General features: G+C 54.0%; 1 long non-coding RNA gene across 1 annotated transcript; it reads right to left on the bottom strand.

Annotated features, from left to right (window-relative positions):
• Positions 1-15,070: 15,070 nt before the first annotated feature.
• On the bottom strand, positions 15,071-18,907 carry LOC109494395. Its single transcript, XR_002149243.2, has 2 exons — positions 18,270-18,907; positions 15,071-15,918 (listed from the first exon to the last, which is right to left on the bottom strand). It is a non-coding gene; the product is annotated as an uncharacterized LOC109494395 (long non-coding RNA).
• Between the last annotated feature and the right edge of the window lie 5,297 nt (positions 18,908-24,204).

Genomic DNA, 24,204 nt, shown 5'->3' with positions numbered 1-24,204 from the left:
TGTGGAGAGAACAAAATCTGAAAAGACGGGGTGCCTGGGTGGCTCAGTCAGTTAAGCGTCTTGACTTCAGCTCAGGTCAGAATCTCCCGGTTGGTGGGTTTGAGCCCCACGTCAGGCTCTGTGCTGACAGCACGGATCCTACTTGGGATTCTCTCTCTCTCCCTTTCTCTCTGCCCCCCCCCAAATAAACTTTTAAAAAATCTGAAAAGACCATTGTGACTAGAGCCCATACAACCAGTGAGCATGTGTGAGAGGTGACGCAGGAAAGGCAGGCAGGGGACAGGGTGTGCCTGTGAACGGGGCAGGGGCGGGGGGGGGGGAAGGGGCTGTGGCAGGAGGACCCTTGGGCAGGGAGGTCTTGGGAAGCATCCGCTCCCCTGACCGTCCTCACCCCACCCCAGGCTCCTGACCCTGTCGACGCCTTGGTGAGCAGACAAGGTAGCAGCAGGCAGAGAATTTCCAGAACCAGTCACCGGGAGGAGCTTCAGAAATCACCCACTGCCAATGAGGAACCTCCTAGAGAGACGATGTCCTAACTCACCTGAGGTCACATGGCAGCTTGGTGACAGAGCCCTGCCCGGAGCTTCAAGTGTGGGCTCCGCCATAAATCCTCAACACCCCACACAGGGCACGGGAGCACGGCAGGTGCTCCCTGAATATACTTGGAACGAATTGATTGTGTCTGGAGACACAAAGAAAGATACAGAAAAATAGTAGCTGCCCTCTTGAAGCACCAGCTGGTTGGGAGACAGACCTAAAAATAAGGGACAGTAGCACCGCTGATAAGGGCTGTCACTGAGGGCTCTCTCCCCAGCCTGCGCCCTCTGAGCAGATGCTCCAGATCCTGCTATAGCCGGGCATCTGCCCCCGAAGCTGCCCCAGGAAAAAACAGTGCCCGCCTGGTTGCCAAGCCCTGTGGACAATGCCCAGTCCTCATGCAAGTGGACACGTGAAGTGCCTATTGTCCCCCCACGAAGCACACCGCTCCTCCGCCTGCCACCTCGTGGGTCTCTGCCCACTCTGGAAACAGCGATGCCCCCTTGGGGGGGGGGTGCCGTCAGCCCATTGCTCTCTCCCCTCCACCCTCCCTAAGAGCCCTCATCCATTCCTTTCTGGGGACTCAGTCACCAGGCCTGCACGTGGGTCACCCAAAAATCTCTCACCAGCCTGGACTCCTCTCCCCTGAGTTCCAAGTGCAAACGGCCGCCTGCGCGGACGGCTCCCAGACACCCTGAGAGCCACCTGCCTGCAGCAAAACTCTGAAAGCAGCCCTTCTCCCTGCTTCTGGGCCTCACCCTCCACTTACCAGTCCCCTTCCCCTCCCCGCTGGTCCTTGTCTTCTACCTCCTGACTGCCTCCTGTCCCCCTCCCCCTCAGTCTCTCAGCCGGGTGACCCAGCCAATTGCCCTGCCTTCCTCCCCTTCACCTGCCTCTTCCTCCTCCTCCTCTCAGCTCGCCCGTCCCCCCAGCACTCAGCACATGGGCTCCAGGCATTTGCAATTGTGCTTCCCCACTAGGCTGCTGGCCAGCATGTCTTTATCCGTCCCCTCACAGCCACATAAATACCATCGGATGGACATTCCTTTTTTTTTTTAAATATTTTATTTATTTTTGAGAGAGAGAGAGCGAGAGAGCATGCGAGCGGGGGAAGGGCAGAGAGAGAGAGGGGGACGGAGGCTCCGAGGCAGGCTCTGCGCTGACAGCAGAGAGCCCGATTTGGGGGCTCGAACTCGAACGGCGAGACCATGACCTGAGCCGAAGTCTGGCGCTTAACCGACTGCGCCGCCCCGGGCGCCCCTACATTTCTTTATGCGTTCAGTAATCGGTGAACATTTGGGTGGTTTCCACTTTGGGGCTATTGTGAATGATGCTGCTGTGAGCCCTCGTGTCCAGGGTTTTATGTGGACACGCCGTCTCAGCGTGGGCTGCCGTGACAAAATGCCACAGACTGGGTGGCCCGGACAACAGAAACTTTCTCACAGCCCTGGGGCTGGAAGTCTCCGATCAGGCTGCCTTCCTGGCTTGCGAGACGCCTGCCTTCTTGCCGTGTGCTCACGGGGCAGAGAAAGAGAGAGAGAGATCATCTCTTCCTTGTCTTACAGGGACACGAATCCCATCGTGGGGGCCCCCTGTCCTCCTGGGCCCTACCTCCAAGTATCACCACATTGGGAGTTAGGGCTTTGGCCTATGAATTGCAGGGGTGGGGGGTGGGGGCGGTGAACACAATCATTCAGACCAACCACGGACGTCTTAATTCCCTGGGGTACCCACCCAGGCGTGGACTTGCTGGGTCAGATGGCCACTCTACGTTTCACTTTTGGAGGAACCAAAACTACGGTTTTCTACGGTGGCTGAATCATTTTACACTCTCCCCAGCAACGTGTGAGGGTTTCTGTTCTCTCCCACCTTCCGCAACCACTGCCCCACAGGCTCCTTCTCCTCAAACCTCTGGCCCTCCCCGCCTCCTCTCACTCTCGCTCTCCCTCTGGCTCTCTCGCTCTCGCTCTCTCTCCCTCTCCAGATGGCCTCACCTCTACCTCACAGAAATGATGGAAACCCTCAACATCCCACCAGCAAAGCTTACAGCTGGCTCACCGAATCCTCCCTCCCTCGCCTCCCGGCCCGGCCCCGGGGAACCTCAGAGCAGACGTCACTCCAGGGCTCAGCTAACCTCCTCCCTTTTCCAGAAGGTAGCCACTGTCACTGGCCACCTTTCTCTCCTCCTCATTGAACTGCTGTCTCAGGTGGGTCTCCCCAGGAAATGGAAAGAAGGAAGCTCACTGGGGAGCGGTCTCGGGAGCCACACCTGGTGGGGGAGGGGGTGGGGGATGAAGGCCACAGGATCAGGCTGAGGGGAAACTGAGCTGGGATACAGGCCCCTCCCAGCCTCCGCCGACCCCGCGGGCGGGCAGCTCTGGGACTGGGACAGCCTCAGCGTTGTCCCACGTTGTGGCAAGGGGACCAGACCTTTATTAACCACCTCGTCGTCCAGTCGCTGGATGAGGCCCGTCTTGGGAGGGGGGAGGGGGGAAGGCCCATGAATTTAGGCAAAGAGACTCTTCAGCCCAAGGCATGTCCTAGAGAGCGGCTCAGACGGGACCTGTCAGCAGTCAACCCCGCCACCCCTGGGGAATTAGGCGCCCGGGGCATCCACTGCAACATCCAGCCAGCTCTTTCCTCCCTCCATTTGCTGCCTTTGTTCATGCTTTGACCCCCACACACCATCAGACTCCCGAATTTCCCCCCTAAACTTCCCAACGATCCCACCTCGATAACTGCTGGACGTTGGGGGGGTCCTCGTATCAGTCGTTCCCTTGGGAGCACCGATCTCTGCTGACCACCCCCTCCTTGGAAACATTCTCTTGCTCTTGGCTTGCACACCGCCACCTCCCCCTGGGCCTTCCCACTCCGGCCACAGCACTCATTCCCTTCCGCCCAGCTGGAAAGATCAGCGTCCTCGGACCCAGCGCCTCCTCTCCCTCTGTACTCGCTCCCTGAGTGACGCGACCCACACCCACGACATCGGTGCCTCGCTCATCCATAGCCCCAGGCCTGACTGCTCCCAGAAGCTCCAGACCCCTGTGTCTCCCTAACAACCTGACATCTGCCTGCGCCCGTCCTCAGACTAGGTTCATGACCTTCCCCAAACCCAGCCCTCGCCCAGTGAAATGGCTGCATGACCCTCCAAGCTGGGCAAGTCAGAAACCTGGGGGTATGGCCTTCTCGCTCTTTCTCCCCCTCTCTCCACCCTCCACACCTGATCTATATCCCTGTTTTGTCAGTTCTACCTCTCACATCCACCCACTTCTCTCCAACGAGAGTCCCACCTAGTCTCAGGGGCTCACATCTCCTGCCTGGACCACTGCAGCAGCCTCCTAGCAACGCCCTCCCCCTTCCCACATCCTCTTTCCCCCACCCCACCCACGCTCATTTAAAATGACAAACCTGAGGAGCGCCAGGGTGGCTCAGTCAGTTAAGCGTCCGACTTCAGCTCAGGTCATGATCTCAAGGTTCATGGGTTCGAGCCCCGTGTTGGGCTCTGTGCTGACAGCTCGGAGCCTGGAGCCCGCTTCAGATTCTGTGTCTCCCTCTCTCTCTGCCCCTCCCCTGGTCACACTGTGTGTGTCTCTCTCAAATATAAGTGAACATTAAAAAAAATTAAAATTAGGGGCGCCTGGGTGGCTCAGTTGGTTAAGCATCCAACTTCAACTCAGGTCACGATCTCGCAGTCCGTGAGTTCGAGCCCCGCGTTGGGCTCTGGGCTGATGGCTCGGAGCCTGGAGCCTGCTTCCGATTCTGTGTCTCCCTCTCTCTCTGCCCCTCCCCTGTTCATGCTCTGTCTCTCTCTGTCTCAAAAATAAATAAATGTTAAAAAAAAAATTAAAATTACACACCTAATAGGGGCGCCTGGATGGCTCAGTTGGTTAAGCACCCGCTCTTGACCGCGGCTCAGGTCATGATCTCATGATTTGTGGGACTGAGCCCTGCGTGGGGCCTCTGCACCGAAAGTGTGGAGCCTGCTTGGGATACTCTCTCTCCCTCTCTCTCTCTGCCCCTTCCCTGCTTGCTCTCTCTCAAAATAAATAAATAAACTTAAAAAAAATAACAACCTGATTAACCTGATGGTATCATCATCCTGCTTAAAAACGTTTCTGCTCATTTTAGGAAAAGACCACAAACTTTAACGTGGCCTCCAGGGCTCTGCCTGGTTTGTCCCCTGCGGGGTCCTTAGCTTCTCCTCGTGGGGCAGTATAGCTCAGTGGTTCAGAGCACGGGCTCTGGATTTGTCTGGAATCCCCTTTGTCTGGATTCAAACCTAAGCTCCACAATACCCCTGTTAGATGCTTCTGAGTAATTGACTCATCCCTCTGTGTCTTCGCATCTGGAAAATGGGGATGCTGATAGCAGTACCAATCTCCTAGGGTAATTGTGAAGATTTTGTGAGATACTACTTTTGAGGTTCTGAGAACAGAGTCTGGCCAGAGTAAACACTCAGTAAAAAACTTGCTGGGCCTGTGCCTTACTTGCTTTCCTGGTTTCTGCACTACAACTACACCTTTCCCAAAGGTTTCATGATCTTTCCTGCCCCAGGGCCTTTGCATGTGCTGTACCCTCTCTTCAGTTCTCTTTTCCCCTTTGCCTTCGTCATCTTTTTGCGTTCTGCTCAGGTAACCTTTCCTTAGGCATCTCCTCCTAATACCCAGCTAGGCCAGTTTTCTTTGTTATACGTCGAGACCCACGTGTTTCTCCTATCTCAGCTTGTCATTTTATGATACATACCATGATTATTTATTGCTGTCTGCCCTCTGTGGTCCTATATACCTCAGTATCATCTTTGTATGCTCACCTTTGTAAGCCTAGCCCCAGCAGAGTGCCTGGGACGTGACAGGTATTCAATAAATACTTGTTGATGAGGCAATACATGAAACAGCAGACAGCCAGAGTTCAAATCCCAGCTCTGTCACTTTCTATCAAGTGATCTGAGGCCGGCGGTTCACCTCAGTGTGCTTATCTGTAAGGTTAGGACATTCATGCTCACCTCGGAGACTTCTTATGATTATAAAGTGAGATGGGTGCAATGTACATGGCCCAGAAGCTGGTACAGGAACATTCGGGAGGCCTTGCTATCTTCTTCATTCCTCAGGCCTGAGAATAGTCCTGGGTCCTGGGGTAAGAGAGCCTCAGCAGCAGGCCCAGGGGCAGCCAGAGGCAGAAGTGTCCTGAGGTCCCTCCATGTGCAGCCAGAATACCAGGCGGGCAGGACGGCACAAGGGACTGTGACCCTTTTGTTTCCCAGAGCTCCAGAGCAGTGTTTTTTCATGACTTGAGCCTGAGTCCCAGCAGTGCTATGGGAAGGCTCCATCTGGGAGCCAGAGCATCAGAAGAAGAGCGCCCCCTGCAGGCCGGTACAGGAGGGGACCCATTGACAGAATCCGGTGGAATCAGGGCTGGGAGGTCCCGTCCCTTGCACCTTCCGAGGGGATATTCTTTTGCTGTCGCCAGCCTCCGAGGAGGGGTTGATTTATTCAAAGAGTTGAAAGACTTCCCTTCATGGACTCCATCCCCCACAGGCCACTGGGTTGCGCCCTGAGTAAATGGGCAGGTGGATGATAAGGCCAGGTGGGCTTTTTCTTCTTCTCATAAACTTTTTAGTTTCAAAGAATGATGACTCACAAGAAGTTACACAAATAGTACAGAGAGGTCCTGTGTGCCCATCACTTTGCTTCCCCCCTCCCCCCCCACCCCCCGGTGGTGGCAACTTTGGTAACTGCAATGTGCTCTGAAAACCAGGAACGTGATCAGCACCATGGGACGAACTAGACTCACTCCATTTCCTCCTTTCTTATGTGCACTCCTTTTTCGTCTGTCTTTGTGTATAATCCCATGACATTTCTTATCACATGTATAGATTCGTATAACCGCCACCACAGTCAAGACACCGAATTGTTCCGGGGCGCCTGGGTAGCTCAGTCGGTTAAACGTCCGACTTCGGTTCAGGTCATAATCTCACCATTTGTGGGTTCGAGCCCTGCATCAGGGTCTGCATTGACGGTGTGGAGCCTGCTTGGGATTCTCTCTCTGCCCTTCCCCTGCTTGCACTCTCTCTCTTTCTCAAAACTAAATTAATTAATTAAAAAAAAAAAAGATATCAGGGGCCCCTGGGTGGCTCAGTCGGTTGGGCGTCTGACTTCGGCTCAGGTCATGATCTCAGGGTTTGTGGGTTCGAGCCCCATGTCGGGCTCTGTGCTGACGGCTCAGAGCCTGGAGCCTGCTTTGGACTCTCCCTCTCTCTCTCTCTGCCCCTTCCCCACTCACACTGTCTCTCTCTCTCTCTCTCCCTCTCTCAAAAATAAACATTAAATTAATTAATTAATTAATTAAAAGATACCGAATTGTTCCATCACCTTAAAAGAAATCCCTCATGCTGCCTCTTTACAGCCACACCCTGCCTCCCCTTCTCTCATGCCTGGCAACCTTGTCAGCTGTCCATCTCTCTAATTATGTCATTTCGAGAAAGTTCTATAGATGGAATCATAAATTATGCACCTTTGGAGATTGGCTTTTTGCGCTCCGTGTAATGCCTTTAAGAGCCATTCAAGTCCTCCTGAGTATCAGTTCACTGCTTGTACTCCACAAATACACTTCTAAAGAGGTTCTCCCAGCTGTGGGCGGATGATGGAGGGAAGAAGACCAGTTAGGAAGCTGCTGGGGTCCAGGTAAATATCGCAAGTCAGACTTCCATCCCTGCAAGGGCTCCCCGCCTCTGGAACCAGCCCTGGATGGCTCCAGGCCCCCTGCCTCAGGGTCAGCCACAGGGACGACGTGATGCGGCTTGTGGGAGCGCGGATGACAATAGGGGGCGCCCGAGGTCTTCTGTCCAAAGGGTGATTCTCCACATTGAGCGCTAGGCAAGGATCCAGGGCACTTTGGGCGGCTGTACGCGCTAACCAAGAGAACTTTAGGGTCTTATCCCCCTCCAGACCCCAGCCCCAAGTTTCAGGGCAGCCTTGAGCCCTAAGACCGGGGAATGAGGCTGATAAAGTATGCGGAGGAGCTGCTGAGGAGAGGCCTGAACCGGAGGAAGTAGGCAGGTGTGGTGCAGGGGGAAGAGGTTCTGGCCCTCCACCTGCCCAGGGGTCCCTCTCAGAGGGGGGGCTCTGAGCTCAGACCACCGGGCTGGGCCTTGGCACCTCTGTCGCATCCACCCTGTCCCACCCAGGACAATTGCTCTCTTGTCCCAGGGAACTCTCCCGGGACCCTGGGACACGTGTAAGCCCTCCCTCCCCATACTCTGTCCCCCTCTTGCACGCCTCCCTGCAAGCCGCCTTTCGCCTTTCGCTGGCCCCCAAAACCCCAGGCTGGTTAAGCGCGATGGGCTGTATAGAGCCTGCCTTTGTGAAACGCAAAGCGGGCGCTTACTGTGTGAGGCACCTGCTAACCCTGAGGGCCAGGAAGAGCAGCAGCATTCCCAGGGATCTGGCCCCTGTCTGACGGTGGAACAGCGCTGAGTCACTGGATTATCCTCAAAACCTACGCTGACCCATCACCTTCTGAATTCAAGCCACTTTTCATGATCTTAACCCAGTCCCAGGCTCCCCGTCCTCTGGCTCGCTCCAGCCCTCTCCACACCCCTGCCTAAGCCGTTCCCTCTCTGTCATCAGCCCTGCGCCCATTCTCTAGCTCCATGCCCCCTCCTCCAGGAAGTCTTTCCCAGTGCCTAGTGCAGAGTAGGTTCCAAAAGTTATTTCTTTTCTAATTCTTTCCCGCCTTGGTGTCTTTTTCACTTGCTAGTCACTTAACAGGGATCAGGACTCTAGCCTTGCTGCCAGCAGATTTTTAGCTAGAATGTAATGACATTGTCTTATTTTTATTTCACGTATTTTCCAGTCACCTACTACCTATGACATAGGATATGGATTTTTCAGTTATTAGCATAACTGAAAATATTCATATTCATTTATTGCAAGTCATACATCCATCAAAGGACTAATATCCAGAATATATAAAGAACTCCTATCAAAAAGAAAAATCAGGGGCACCTGAGTGGCTCAGTGGGTTAAGCACCCGACTTCAGCTCAGGTCATGATCTCACGGTCCATGAGTTCGAGCCCCACATCAGGCTCTATGCTGACAGCTCAGAGCCTGGAGCCTGCTTTGGATTCCGTGTCTCCCTCTCTCTCTCTCTGTTCCTCTCCTGCTTACACTCTGCCTCTCTCTCTCTCAAAAATAAATAAGGATTAAAAAATTTAAAAAAAAAAAGAAAAGAAAAGAAAAATCAATAAGGCGCCTGGGTGGCTCAGCTGGTTGAGCATCCAGCTCTTGATTTCAGCTGGGGTCATGACCCAGGGTTGTGGGATCAAGCCCTGAGTCGTTGGACTCCACACAGAGCATGAAGCCTGCTTGGGATTCTCTCTCTCTCTCTCTCTCTCTCTCCCTCCCCCTTTTCCTCTGCCTCTCCCCTGCTTATGCACACTCTTGCTCTCTCTCTCTCTCAATAAAAATGTATATATAATAAAGTAAAAAAACAATTTTAAGGAAAAAAAGAAAAATGAATAGAAATTAAAAATCAAACAGAAAAATGAGCAAAAGACTTAAATACTTCGTAAAAAGAGGCTATATGTGGCCAATCAACATTTGGAAACACTCAAGCGCCTTAATCATGAGAGAAATGTGAATGAAAAGTCCACTTTGAGATCCCCGTACGGCCACTAGGACCAAAATGAAAAAGACTTCCAGTATCAAATGTCGGCGAGGATGTGGAAAGATTGGAACTCTGATTTACTGGTACTAGGCTGTAAACTGTGACAGCTGCTTTGGGACGCTGGCCATATCTACTGAAGCAGGACGTACCCAAAGTACTCTCTGACCCAGGAGCTCAGCCGCCGGGTGTAACTCCAACAGAAACGAGTGCATGAGTACACCGGGAGTGGTGCACAAGAATGTTCACAGCAGCTCTATTCATAATGGCCCCAAATTAATACATTCTGGTTAATACATTCTGGCTCATGCATATAATGTAATACTGTATAAAAGCGAGAATGAATACATTGAACTATACAAATGTTGAGCCAAACACACAAGAAGTCTTTTTTTTTTTAATTTAAAAATATTTTTTAAACATTTTTATTTATTTTTGAGAGACAGAGTGTGAGCGGAGGAGGGGCAGACACACACACACACACACACACACACACACAATCCAAAGCAGGCTCCAGGCTCTGAGCTGTCAGCACACAGCCTGATGCAGGGCTCGAACCCATCAACTGTGAGATCATGACCTGAGCCAAAGCCGTACGCTTAACCGACTGAGCCACCCAGGCGCCCTGAAAAGAATGGTCTTTACGGTTCCACTTATATGGAGCTCAAAAGCAAACAAAACTAATCTGCTGTTACAACTGGAAGAGTGGTTGCCTGGCGGCAGGGTGGGGGGGGGGGTCCGGGGAGGGGTGGGTCGTGCCTGGGTGGAGGCCTGAGGCTGGCTACTGAGAGGCTCGTAACATTCTGGTTTTGACCTAGATGAAAAATTGTCATTTTTCACATGAGTGAAAATTAATTGATCTGTGTCCTTTTCATAGGTACGTTATACACCGAGAAAAAGTACTCAAAAATTTTTTAAGTAAAACATTTAAAGACAGCATTAAGGAAATGAAAGTCTGAGACGTGACGGTTCTCTTGAAGGTGGAGTGCAAGTGGCAGGCGTTCAGGAGACTCAGCCTTCTAGAATCAAGTCCAAATGGCCACCTCTGGCTCCTCGGGTCCTGCGTCCTGTTATGGGGCAATTCAGCATGGCGGATGGAAGCACAGATTTGGAAATCTGATGAACCTGAATTTGAACCTGAGCTCTGCCACTGGCTGTGGGACTTGAGACCAGTTACCTAACCTCTCCGAGCACCAGTTCCTTCGTCTACAAAAATCACTTTGGAGGGTGACGGGTTTGATCAGTGGAATGAAGTGGTCCAGCACGGGGCACACACAGTGGACAGGAGCCACATCCAGCTGCCTGCAGCTCCCCATGCAAGCCCTGCTGTCTCACGCCAAGTGTCTGTGCCTGCTGTTCCCTCCCCTGGAATGCCCTTCCGCCTGGAGATCATGCTGCCCATCCTTCAATGCCCAGCTCAGACACCTCCTCCTGTGTGATGCTACCCCCCACATGAGATTAACCCTGCCCCCTCTGTGCTATCCCAGCCACAAGCACGTAGAGTTTATACAGTTTGCCGCATGGAAAAGTGAACAGCTCTTGGAATGATTCTGCTTTCTCTGCTGGTTCCTTCTGCGTGTGCAGAAGAGTATTAGCCACACAGCCCTGCGTTGGGGACCTCATCTACCTCTTTGGCACCACGAGATGTGTTGTGGGTGAGTGGTTATCAGAATGACGTCAGCCTCAAAGGTTAGGGATGTCCCCAAGTCATCCCAGTTCCCGTTACCACCTTATATGGATAGGTCACCCATGACAGTGCCTCCAGCTCCCACTTAACCTCTTGGTGGCCTAACAGGTTCCCCAAGCCAGGCGCTCGCTGTGTGAGGCAGTGACAGTTTCAAACCATTAGGAGTTTTCAGCAGGGCACTGGGGAGAGTGGGACAACTTGGTCAGGCGTGACTGCACATGTGACCACGTCCGTGGCTTCCTTGGTGGTTTAGTAAATCGGGACATATCTCTCGGCAAGACAAGCGCTACAGAACCCCATTTGAAACCCGCACAGCCGTCCAAGATGCGGCTCACGTGCGGCTTCGCCCCACCGCCCTGCACCCCACGCTCTTCCCAAACCTGCGGGCACTCACGCGGTGACGCGGCTCTGCCCATTACGGCCCTCAGCCGGGAACGCTGCGCCTCACCTTTCCAGCCCGTGGAGTGCGACCCGAAGGTACAGTTACCACCAAGACCCATGCCGGTCAGGATAAGAGATGGGAAACACGAGAATCCAGGTTCCCCTGGCTTCGAAGTGGAGACAGATCCCCACGGAAATTCACAGTACATGGTGGGGAGTGCCGTGGGGGCGGGGCACAGGGGCCCGAGGGTGGTCAGAGGCACCAGTTCGGGGAGGAGAAACTGAGGAAGGCTTCCTGGAGGGAGGTTAACGTTTCGATTGCTGATCAGTCCACAGAATGTAAGTGCCACGAAGGCAGGGACCTCAGGCTCGTTCTCAGCTCTTCCCAATGCCTGAGTGTCTGTGAAAGAATCCGGCAAGGGCGGAACAACGTTGTGGGGGATCAAGCATCCTGGAGGCATCTCTGGATGCATCTCTGGAGGCATCCTGGGAGGGAGGTACTTTGTGACCCGAGGGCTGGAGGCAGGAACCTGGGAGGGAATGTGATACAGCTGGGGTTGGGCCCGGTGAGGGGTGAGGCGGGCAGGGTGATTTCACACCCAGCATCCCCCTCTTCTTCACAGCAGCCCTAGAGGAAGGACCCCCTCCGTCCACGCTCGGATGCATCCACCCCCCCCCCATCGCTTCCTTCCTTCCGTCACTGATACGTTTAACACGTACCTATTGAGCGCCTGGCGTGTATCCGGTGCCAGGGACGTAAGGCAAGCTGGACCGGCCAGGCGCCTCTCGCCAGCGGGTGTGAAAGAATGAACTCCAACACGCGCACGAGGTGGCCTTGGATTAGGACAAATTCTGAGAGAGATGATAAGCACGGTGGCGCGACAGGGGGTGACGCGGCGTGGCTGGGGGGGCTGGGCCGGACGTGTGCTCAAGGAAGGGCCCTCCGAGAAGGTGGCATCTGGGAAGTCACCAGCCACGGAAAGAGCGTGGCAGGCCGTGCGCACAGCACACGTCCAGGTGCCGGCGGCGGGGACGATGCCTGGGGCATCAGAGAAGCGGAGGAAGGCGCTCAGAACCGGAATGTTCGGTGGGGGTAAAACGGAGGCGTGGAAGGGATGAGGTAGAAGAGGAAGCCAGCAGCCAGATCGTGTAGATACCTGAATTCATTCTACAGTGAGATGTGGATGCGTTAAAGGGGTTCAAGGAGGGGCGCCTCGGTGGCTCAGTTGTGAAGCATCTGACTTTGGCTCAGGTCATGATCTCACGGTTCCTGAGCCCAATTCCCACATCAGGTGAGCCCAAGCCCTGCTTCGGGTGAGCCCTGCTTCTCTCTCTCTCTCTCTCTCTCTCTCTCTCCCCCTTTCTCTCTGCCCCTCCTGGGATTCTCTCTCTCTCTCTCTCTTTGCTCCCCCCTCAAAAAATAAACAAATAAAAATAAAAAGCTTTAAGGAGGAGATATTCTCATTGATGTATTTTAACAAGACCACAGGCCCAAGCTGGAGGCGGCAAAGGTGGGAGACTTTCATCGGCTTAAGATCCACATGGGAGGCAAAACTGTCAGAACCAAGGGCTAGGAGCCTCGGTTTCTCTTCCCAGCCTGTTTCTCCCCATCTTTCCCGTCTCAGAAAACGGGCACCACCACACACCCTACTGCTCCAGCCAGAAATGTCTAAGTCCTCTCTGTATCCTTTCTCTCCCTCCGCCTACACCCAGCCAGTTCTGTCCATGTCCACACCAGGGAAAGGGAGCGGTTTCCAGGCAGGGCCGAGGTTAAGGCGCGCCCAGGGCAGCGGGCCTGTGGGATGGCCTCAGCAACTTCCCGCTTCTCTGGTGCAGGTGGGGAGAAAGCGGAGAGCTGGCTTCAGCCACCGTGAGGCTCCGCCAGGCACACGCGACAAAGGGGGCAGGGAACAAGAGTCCGGATTGTTGCAAAAAAATAACCAAAATGATAGACCGTGGACTCCAAGGTGGCAAGGAGAGGGGTGACAGCCAGTGAGGGAGCGGGAGGGCTCCTGGGGGTGGGGGCGGGGGGGGTGGTTATAGAAGGGGCCCGGAAGGATAAGAGGTGTGGCCGGGGTGGAAATCCAGGAATGGTACTGTTAGCAACGAGGCAAGGTGTAGGGCATGACCTTGGGAGTGGGCAGCTGGGCAGAGCGGAGAAAGTGATGTCTGGGGGCGAGGAGGTCAGGGTGTGGACAGGGAGTCGTGTGAGTGCTGGAGTCATTGAGAAGGAGGCCGGGGTGGAAGGCCGGCGGTGAGCACCCCCAGAATGCAGGGGAGTGGCCGGGAGGTGGTGGACCTGGTGCTGGCAGGCAGGGGCAGGGGAGATCTAGCCGGTTGGGGTGTATTCAAATGAGCCCAGGGGTTGAAGGAGGAAGGGGGAGAAGGAATGGTTTGTAAGAGGCACAGGGGAAACCAGAGGGATGCCCTTCCCTGCCTCCCAGCCCCAAGGTGCCTCCTCTTGGAGGCTGCTGGGAAGTCTCCACCAGGGCCAGGAGGTGAGGGGACACCCTAGAACCCAAGGTCCCCAGAAAAGGCTGCAAAGGGGTTACAGAGAGGCCTGAAGAGGGAGTGGGCCTTGCCCACGTGTGACAGACTTGCCCGCTGGCAGAGGTAGAAGACGAGCCAGCTGGGCGGCGAGGAGAGGGGAAGAAGAGGATGTGGAGACCGTGGGTTGTCATAGCAGAGGACACTGTGGAGGGAGGAACGGTCCCAAGGAGGGTCAGAAGTTAACTAGCTGTTAGCAGCGGTTAAAACTAGCTTTTCGGGAACTGCAGAACAATCTCTCCCTGCCCCGTCTCTCCTTCCGTCCCCTCCCAGCGAAGCCCGAGGCTGCACGGACCCAGGTGCGGGTACCTGAAGCCCGAGGGAGGGCAGGCCCCCTGTCTCCTCACCCCTGCTGCTTTGCAGATAATCTCTGCGGGCACCAGAGAGGTCCTGCCTAACGGACCTCTTCAACCACGAGGAGGGCGGTGGGGAGCTTGGGGAACCAGATTAGCCACCAAGCCCCTCCGCGGTCTCCCTGCTGTGTTTGCTGTGCAGAAAGCAGGTGCCTCCCGGAGGGCCATGCCACCTTATCCGTGTGTGCAGGGGCGACCTGGTTAACACTGCTTCCGCCTTCCTCTCGACAGGCTCCCATGGCACTCCCGCCTGGGGAGGAAACCGAGAAGAAACTGGCCCTGTGTGATCCACCTTCTTGGTTGTAATCTTTACAGTGTCATGGAGGGAAGCTCTGGGGTTTCGGGTCAGAATCTGACGAACGGGAAGGTATCGGGCAATCTCAGAGGAAGCTCTGACCGACTCATTCTCCTTGCTGTCCTTTCCCCAGCACTCACCGGGCAGGAGTGGGGCTAGGCCCTGGGATACAGGGGGTGAGACCCGATCCCCAGCCCCTGGGATTTCACAGACCAACAGGTGATCTGTGTGCCAGAGCTGGGGTTGGGGAACACAGAGTGTGGGGGCCTACGGGAGCCCCAAGGAGGTACCTCATCTGCTTGGAGGGTCAGAAGCCCCAGTATGTTCATGGGTTGGGCATCTCCATGAAGCCTGGGCCAAGGGCCTTTAAAAACCCCGGATTTGTCTTTCTGGTCACAAGGAGACTCAACCTGTGGCGACCAGTAATGCTAACGATCCCCATAATCCCCTCCTGAACTTTAGCAATGCTCGAGGCAGGGGCACCGGCCCATTCTCTCAAGTCACCACCAACACTCCTGATGGATAGGCCCCATCATGGCACCCATTTCACAGAGGAGCGAGTGGTGCAGCCGGTCTGGCCTCACAGTAATAGACACACCATCCATCCATCCATCCATCCATCCATTTACTTACTCAGTGAATGTTCACTGAGCACCTACTGTCACTGTTGTAAGTACTGGAGATGTAGCGGACTACAACATAGATAAACTCTGGTGAGCTCCTGTCTTTGTGGAGTTCGTACTCTACTGGGTAGAGTATAAAGGAAACACAGATTAGAGAGTGAGCGTGTTTCAACAGGCCAGATCGTTGGTCCCTTCTAACATAGTGACTCTGCCCAGAGGAAGGGTGGGAGCAACCTCCAGAGCCAAGCTCTCTCACTATTGTGAGCTCAGATGTGGGGGGGGGGGGGGCTCTGACCCTCTGAGCCTGTGGGGCCCTGATGGAGAAGCTCCCAGCACCCTGGCAGGTCCCCCTGGCTCATCCATTCCTAAGTGCAGAGCCCCTCGCTGTCTCCAGTTGACATTGGCTGGCCACACAGACCTTGGCTGGGACTGCTGGCCAGACACCTCCACAAATATGGCGGAGTTTGTACCGTTTACATGGCAGCTCCTAGCGCCAAAGGTCACTGTCCCTGGAGAACTCGAAGGAAGCTGAAGTGTCCTTAAGACCTAGCCTTGGAAGTCCTATCACAATAACTTCTGCCGTCCCCTATTGTCACCGGCCTCTCTAAGGTTGGCTCAGCTTCGAGGAGGGAAGACATAGGCCCCATTTCTTGACGGGCACGGTGCCAAAGAATTTGTGGGTACATTTTCAAACTGCCACACAAAGCTGGGAGTGGTGGCCCCAGATGCACTTGGGAGGTCTGAAGGCAGAGTCTACACATTAGGCCATAGGACTTCACGGGATGCCAGGCTGCCAGGAAAGAGAGGGCAGGGTCTTCACCAAGGCAGTGGATCTGGGCACGGAGAGGGGACAGAGAGGACACTCATGAGGGGAAAGTTCTATCCTGTCCCTCACAGGCATCCCAGCCTGGATCCGCACAGAGGATCGGGGACTGCTGGGCTGGATGGGTGGTTCTGAGAGGTGGGGGTGTGCATGCTCAGGGAACCCCTTCTGGATGTGTGTGTGTGGGGGGTGCTGAATCAGGACGTAGCACTGGGGACCAGGGAGGAGGAGCCCTCCGTGGGTAGGTCACAAGTCAAACTCCTCAGGGTTTTCAAAAGGAGCCGGTGAGGGAGCAGGAGGGATGTCAGATCCCACTGCCCGGAGTGTAGCCACCACAGTGAAATCTGGGAAGTGAAACTTTTTCAGATTTCTCATTTGTTGTTTGAGGTCGGCTTTCAGCGGCTCCCCCCCGCCCCACCACCAACCCCCACTCGGAGCTGCAGACCGAGGCCGGGGGCCCAAACCGCCCAGAAACTTGCCCGGGGGCTGTGGGAGAGGGAGGGCTGCTGGCTCCCAGGTGACCCCTCCTTGGGGATTCCCAGTGAGAAGGTGGTGATCTCACACGGCCTTCTCCTTTAACACCATGGGGGCTGCGGCCGGGAGGGGGCAGGGCAGGGACTCTGGCCCGGGAGTCAGTCTGGGTTTTGGTGGCAGCTCCTCCGGGAGAGATCTGTGTGACCTTCAGAAGTCACTTCCCTCTCGAGTGCTCCGTTTCCTCATCCATCAAATGTCAAGTCAGTTGATCTTTAAAGGCGCTCCCCTCCACTGACATCACCAGCTGACCGCCCTCTCGAGAGAAATCATTCACCCCAAACCCCTTCTCTTAGCGCCCACCCAGAGCCCGCCGGCTAGACAAACACACAAAGTGTTCCCAAAGATGCAGGCCCCAGATCCACCTTGGTCTCAGGTGGAGCCTCTCCGCGGCCGCACCTGATCCCTCCCACCTCACCCCATTCCCAGGGAGGCTGGGGACAGTGTGGATGGCTCGGGGCTGTCAGCCCCACCGTGGGAACCACCATGTACAACGACCCTCCTTCCCAGGGATCAAGAGCATCTCTCCGAGCCCTTGTCCCCCAACACCCCATCCAGGCACCCACCAGGGGGGACACTGAGGGCAAGAGTGAGAGGGAGGAGATGGAAAAGTCTGAGGCTCGGGTGCCCACCCAGCCTGTCCTTGGCCAGGACGTCTGCTTGGGGCTTGTCGCAATGCTTATTCATCGTCCGGGGTCATTCACGCTTAATATTCGTCTTCTTGGCCAGACTGGAAGCTCCATGAGGGTAGGGGCTAGTTCTGGTTCACTGCTTTATCCTCAAGGCTTGGAACCGTGACTCGCATATAAAAGATGTCCAATAAATAATTGTTAAGTGAATGAATGCATGAATGAATGAATGAATGAATGCTTTTAAAGTGCCTTTAGGGGCGCCTGAGTGGCTCAGTCAGTTGAGCGTCCGGCTTCGGCTCGGGTCATGATCTCCTGGTTTGTGAGTTCAAGCCCGGCGTCAGGTTCTGTGCCGACAGCTCGGAGCCTGGAGCCTGCTTCGGATTCTGTGACTCCCTCTCTCTCTGTCCCTGCCCCGCTGACACTCTGTCTCTCTCTGTCTCTCAAAAAGTAAATAAACATTTAAAAAAAATTTTTAAGTGCCTTCAAACTACTGGGGAAAGATCAGGCACATACAAATACTGTGATAAAAAGCTTTTCACGTCACTAAACATTTATTATTAATACACCAGCTAATGTACACCAGGAGCTATCTCTGTGCCAGGCTAGAGTTGCCAGATTAGCAAGTAAAGATACAAGATACCCCGTTAAATTGCAGGTAAACAACGAATAGTTTTTTTAGTATAAGTATGTCCCACGCAATATGGGTGTTTTGCATTTTATTCGCTAATTGTCACGCCAACGGTCTGGGAGGAGTATTATTATTCTGCCCTTTTACAGATGAGGGAACTGAGGCACAAGAGAGCTAGGTAACCTGTCCGACGTCACACCACTGCAGTGTGGCCAAATCAAGGCTAGATCCTGAGGGACTGGAGCCTCCGGTCAGCCCGCTCGCTCACCACCATGGTCTCCAGTCTCCCAGCAAGTATCCATAAGTGGTAGGCACTGGCCTGGGCTCTGGGACCCAACGGGGAAAGAAAGGTCCGCTTTGGCTGGGGTGGACAAGAAAAGCTTCCCAGAGGAGGGACAGGCAAGGAGGTGGGACACAGGGGAGGCAGAGTCTTGTGGGAGGCAGGTCAGGGAGAGAGAGCAACTCAGACATGGACCCACCAGCCCATTGGCAGCTGTGACCCCCCCCCCCCACTCTGAGCCTTGACTCTGCTGGGAAAAAGAGGCACAACACAGACCCACAGTCTCTTACCTAGACTCCTGGGAGCCAGATGGGTTTTCAAATTCAGAATTTTTCAGATTTTAGAAAGGAGATTCTAAAATATGCATCAATTGTATATGATACAGCGCCTCCCGGGGAACCTAGGACAGACTCTCCTGTACTCAAGTCGGGTACATTTCTGCAGCAAAATGTATAAGCGTCCACATTTCAGCAGGATAAAGACTGCAACTCCGTCTCTTTGCAGTTCAAGCCAGGTTTTGCCGTCCTGTAAATGTGGCTGCCGGGCACTTGGAGATTCTTGAACTGGGGACAAGGAAGCATACACCCATCCTCTCTAAGGCCGGTCGTGGGTCCCCCTCCGCAGAAAAGGCGCTTGTCCCCAGGCTTCCCTGCCCTCCTTCCCAGCCGCCTACGGGGGACCTGGGAGGAGACCGGGTGGCTGGCGCGGAGGCGGCTAAGGAGTTTCCAAATAGGAAAACCAGCGACTGCGGGCCCAGGACGAGGCCGGGCGTTCCCGGGCTGCCTGGGCCGTGAGTCACCGGGTCGGCAGCAGGCAGCGCGCAGGAATGCGGCGGGGCCATCGCCGGGCCGGGGGTGGGCGGCGGCGGGCAGGCGAGGCGAGGGCACCGCTGTGCGCCAGAGTCGCGGGTGACTAAGCAAGACCCACCCCGCCGACCCCCAGCATCTGGCGCTGCCCTGCGCGCCCCCTTGTCCCGGCCCCGCGCCTCTGCGGCCAACGCTCCCCCTGGGAGGCCCCCCTTCCCCCCCGCCCCTGCTCAGGGGCCTCCGAAGAGGATGTGGGAAGGAACAGTCCTTCCATGTCTATTTGTAGACCATCCTTTTCGTTTTGAATTATTTTTTTCAAATGTCTAGTGTCTTCATACACCTCAAAAAGGTAGACACAAGGGTCTCGAAGAGGTATTTGTACACCCGTCTTCACAGTAGGCACAGGTGTCCACGGAGGGCTGAATGGACAAACCAAATGCGGTATATGCACGCGATGGAATATCATTCAGCCTTAAAAAGGAAGCGAATTCTGACACGTGCTGCAGGATGGATGGACCTTAGGACGTTATGCTACGTGAAAGCAGTCAGCGACAAAGACGGAAGCCCTGTGTGATGCCACTTGTAGAAAGTGGCAAGAGTGGGGGCACCTGGGTGGCTGCGCTGGTGGAGCATCTGACTTGGGCCCAGGTCATGATCTCGCGGTTCATGGGTTTGAGCCCCGCATGGGGCTTTCTGCTGTCAGCACAGAGCCGGCTTCGGATCCTCTGTCCTCCTCTCACTGCCTCTCTCTCTCTCTCTCTCTCTCTCTTTCTCAAAACTAAATAAAACCTTAGAAAAAAATTTAGAAAAAAAGAAGTGGCAAGAAGGGGTGGGGAATGGAGAGTGGGTGTTTAACGGGCACAGAGTTTCTATTTGGAAAGACGGACAGTGGGGACGGCCGTACAGCCGTGGGAATGGACCGAATGCCTCTGAGCTGGGCGCTTCCGAATTGGTAAGGTGGTAAAGCCCAGGTTACGTGCATTTTGCCACAGTGTGTTCAGAAAAGAAGAAAAATGTAAAGGTACAAAAGTCAGTCTTCCACTCCTGTCCAACAGCCCTGCGGCTCCGTCACCCAACACTCCAAGGTCACCGCCAGCTCTTCCGTCTCCTCCCAGACAGAGGCTATGAGACGCGGGCAATTCCATGCCGTGTGTCTGTGTGGAAATGTAGAAATACAAATGTGAACACAACCCATCTCTGCACCCCTCTTCTTCTTCAAAAGGCGTCGACAGCAGCATACTCGCACCTGGCTTTTTCCACTTACCGACCGACACATCTTGGAGACCTTTCTCTACGGATGCTTAAAAAGCTTCCTCGTTTTGTGCTTTTAAAAATAGCTCCACTGTGCTCGCTTTGGGAGCGCACATACGAAAAACAGCTTTCCTGATAGATTTTGCACGAAATTCATCCGTTGTTAGGGCACGGTGCAATGATTTTCAGTAAATTTACAGGCTTGTGCAGCCTTGAGCACAATGGGTTTTAGAACACTTCCATCATCCGTAAAGCTCCTGGGGTCTTTTGGAGTTTAATCCCCACCCCCACCCCCACCCCACCCCGCTAACCACCGAGCTGCTCCCTGTCTCGAGGGCTGGCCTTCCCTGGAAATTTCTCCTTAATGGATCATACAACATGTGGTCGTTTGTGTCTGGTTTCTTTCACTGGGCCTCGGGTCTTTGAGGTTTGTCCGTGTTGCAGCGGGTTTCATGCGTTTGCTCCTGAGTAGTATTCCTTTGCATGGGCATTTCACGTTGTGTTTGTCCATTCACAAATTGATGCCTCGTCGGACGTCCACAGGGGTTTATGGTGTGCATAATGCTGCTATGAGCATTCGCGGACAGGCCTTTGGGGTGCCCACGTTTTTAATCCTCTCGGGCAGACCCCTGGGAGAATGGTTGGCTCATGTGGTTGGGATGGGTTTAGCTTTTTAAGAAACTGTGAAGCTTTTTTTCCAAAGCAGGGGCACTATTTTACATTCTCCCCAGCAATGTGTGAGCATGCCTGAACACTTGTTACGATCTTTTTTAATTCCAGCCCTGCCAGAGGGTGTGAAGGGGTATCTTGTGTGGTTTTAATTTGCATTTCCCTAATGGTAAACGACATGGAGCATTTCCATGTGCTTATGGACCATTCATATACCTTCTCTGATAAAATGTCTATTCAAAATTGTATCCGTTTTTAAATCTAGTTCTCTTCTTATTATGGGCATACAAGACTTCATTCTTTTTTGTAGCTCTGTAGCGATCCGTTGTGTGGGTGGGCCATGATGTGTTTGGGTCTTATTGAAATCTCTTAAAAATTTTTCATTTTGGGGCGCCTGGGTGGCTCAGTCAGTTAAGCGTCCAACTTCAGCTCAGGTCACGATCTCACAGTTCGCGGGTTCGAGCCCCACTTCGGGCTCTGTGCTGACAGCTCCGAGCCTGGAGCCTGCTTCCGATTCTGCGTCTCCCTCTCTCTCTGCCCCTCCCCTGCTTGTGCTCTGTTGCTCTCTGTCTCTCAAAAATAAATAAACATTAAAATTAAAAAAAATTTTCGGGGCGCCTGGGTGGCGCAGTCGGTTAAGCGTCCGACTTCAGCCAGGTCACGATCTCGCGGTCCGTGAGTTCGAGCCCCGCGTCGGGCTCTGGGCTGATGGCTCAGAGCCTGGAGCCTGTTTCCGATTCTGTGTCTCCCTCTCTCTCTGCCCCTCCCCCGTTCATGCTCTGTCTCTCTCTGTCTCAAAAATAAATAAATGTTAAAAAAAAAAGCGCCATTTAAAAAAAAATTTTCTATTTATATATAATTTTATAGTGGGCATAATATATTAGTGTAATAGTATGTGTTCCTCAGTAAATAAACACATGGGGGGGGGGAATTTTCTCAAATTATTTTCCTGAGAGGGGATCAGAAAAACTTGGTGACCACTGGTTTGAGCCTTTATCCTCCTCCTGGCCAGCCTCACCCCATCCTTCCGGCCTGTTCCAGCCATCCTGAGCTTTGTAGAAACCCTGTGGAAAGCCTGATCTTCTGGCGGCTGGGGGGCCCCAAAGAACCTGATCATCGTCCCCTAATTGATGGGGGAATCTGAGGCTCAGAGGCATCTTGTTCCCCCCACCCCCGCCCCCCGGGGCATTTTGGCACGGTGTGACTTTCCAGGGCCCTATGGCAGGATGCCTCCCTTAATTTGGGGAGCTCCAGGCTGGATGATTTGATGTTCCCTTGGGCATTCCCTGAGCCCAGCAGGGCCAGAAGAGCTCAAAGTCCAGGAGCTTGGTTTGGGGTTCATGCTGCCCTCGGCCCCCGCACTCTGTCCATGGCGTCATGCTAAGCTCAGAGCTCCAAGGGACTCTGCTGGTCCTTCCTCTCTCCTTGGTTGGCTCTTTCTTCTTCCTCGTCTCCACTATCGTCATTGTCACCATTTCCTGTAGATGTACCGTGTGCCTGGATAAAACATGCAGGGCCCCATTTAATCCTCCCATCACACTTGTGAGGCCGAGCTTAGTCGTTCCATTTTGCCCAAGAGGAAACAGAAGCTCGGGAAGGTTATGCATCTGGTCCTTAAGGCATAGAGGCAAAATTCAAACACGGGTTGACTAACTCCAAAGCTCACACCTTTGACTGGTCCTTGGCCCTACTGGAGGGGCTTCGGCTAATCTTCCTCTGGTTCTTGGCAGACATCTCGGAGATATCTCTGAGTGATAAAATGGGGGCAGTGTCAGGGGAGGAAACGGGGGGTGAGAATTGAGGGTGACCCCCTTGCCCTGAGCCAGGACAACTGCGGAACAAGTACTATTGCGGGCAGGAGAGGGGTAAGGCAGGAAATGGATGCTGGAGAGCCGGAGGGACCCAGAGAGTGGACACCTCTGCCCTTTACCTACCCCACCTCGGGCTCAGCCCCCAGGGTGGGAGAGAGGAAATTAAGCCCAGAGTAAGGGAAGATGTCAAAGGTACTCGGGCTTTCGGCACTTCGGAAGGACAAAGCTAAGCTCTGTCATCGCATTTGGTACTTTCACTCTCCTTGTTTCTCAGTGAGCATGTCTTTTTTTAAATGTTTATTTATTTTTGAGGGAGAGAGTGAGAGCGAGCAGGGTAGGGGCTGAGAGAAAGGGAGACAGGGGATCCAAAGCGGGCTCTGCACTGACAGCGGAGAGCCTGATGCGGGGCTTGAACTCATGAACCGTGAGATCGTGACCTGAGCTGAAGTCAGACACTTAACTGACTGAGTTATCCAGGCACCCCTCTCAGTGAGCATTTCTTTTTTTTCTTTTTAAGTTTATTTATTTATTTATCTTGAGAGAGAGAGAGAGAGAGTATGAGCAGGGGAGGGGTAGACAGAGAGGGAGAGAGAGAATCCCAAGCAGATTCTGCACTGTCAACACAGAGCCCGGTGTGGGGCTTGAACCCTCAAACCGTGAGATCATGACCTGAGCCGAAACTAAGAGTTGGATGCTTAACCAACCAAGCCACCCAGGTGCCCCGGTGAACATTGCTATTGGAAAGCTCCAGCCTTGTCTGAGCTGAACCAGCAGAGAAGGGAACTGTGGGCACCCAGGGCACTCAGGGGGATGGGGAGGAACAGAGGGTCCAGACCCTCTGGCAGACTGTACCAGTTCTCAGGAGCTCAGATCTGATGACCCCCCCAATCCTTGGCTCCAGAACCACGCATGAATGCCTCCCATATTCAATCCATACCCCTTGATCTGGCATTCAAGGCCTTTCCTCATACGGTTTCAGACTTTGCTACTCTCTGTGCCTGTCTCTAGGTTTTTGCCCACATTGTTCCCTCTGCCCAGAATATTCTTTCCTCCCCATCTCCCCAGATCTATCATTCAAACTGCAGTCATCCTTCAAGGCCCAGCCCAGATGCTTCCTCTTCCATGAAGCCTTCCTTGATCCCCTTAACTGGCAATGACATCTCCCTCCTCTGAACTCCCACAGTCTTTGGTTCATACCTTTCTGAGGGCGCATTTCATTGTCCATTGTCAGTAGGCACTGACCCTTACTCCACCCAGCTTCCATCGCCCTTCCGATCGTAATAGCCCTATCTTCCCCCACCTTCGGTCATGTGATCCAGAAGAAGCTGACTGCCCCCCAGGGTCCGGAGAGGGATCCAGTCGAAACATCACATCTTCTCTTCGGCTACTCCCACCCCCACCCCCACCCCCATCTCCAACCACTACAGAGATTCATTCAGGGTTGGGCCTGTGACCCAGAGTCAGTTAAATCAGGGCTTTCCTGGTATGACCAGGAGATGGGCCCGTTCTTTGGGGTGAGACTGATAAGCACAGAATATAGTCCCAGGAGTACGAGCTTCGAGAGCAAAGCTAAAACAAAGAAAAGCAGAGCCAGGCAGATGGCATACAAGGATTGGGATTCAGCCAAGCCTGAAGCTGGAATTTTTTCAGACGTGGGGACGAAATATTCCTTTTTTGAGATTGGTTCG

The sequence above is a fragment of the Felis catus genome, chromosome E1 (assembly GCF_018350175.1).
Source record: "Felis catus isolate Fca126 chromosome E1, F.catus_Fca126_mat1.0, whole genome shotgun sequence".
Lineage (NCBI taxonomy): Eukaryota > Metazoa > Chordata > Mammalia > Carnivora > Felidae > Felis > Felis catus.
The sequence above is the reverse complement of the archived record's forward strand: the minus strand, read 5'-3'. Positions and strand labels throughout refer to the sequence as shown.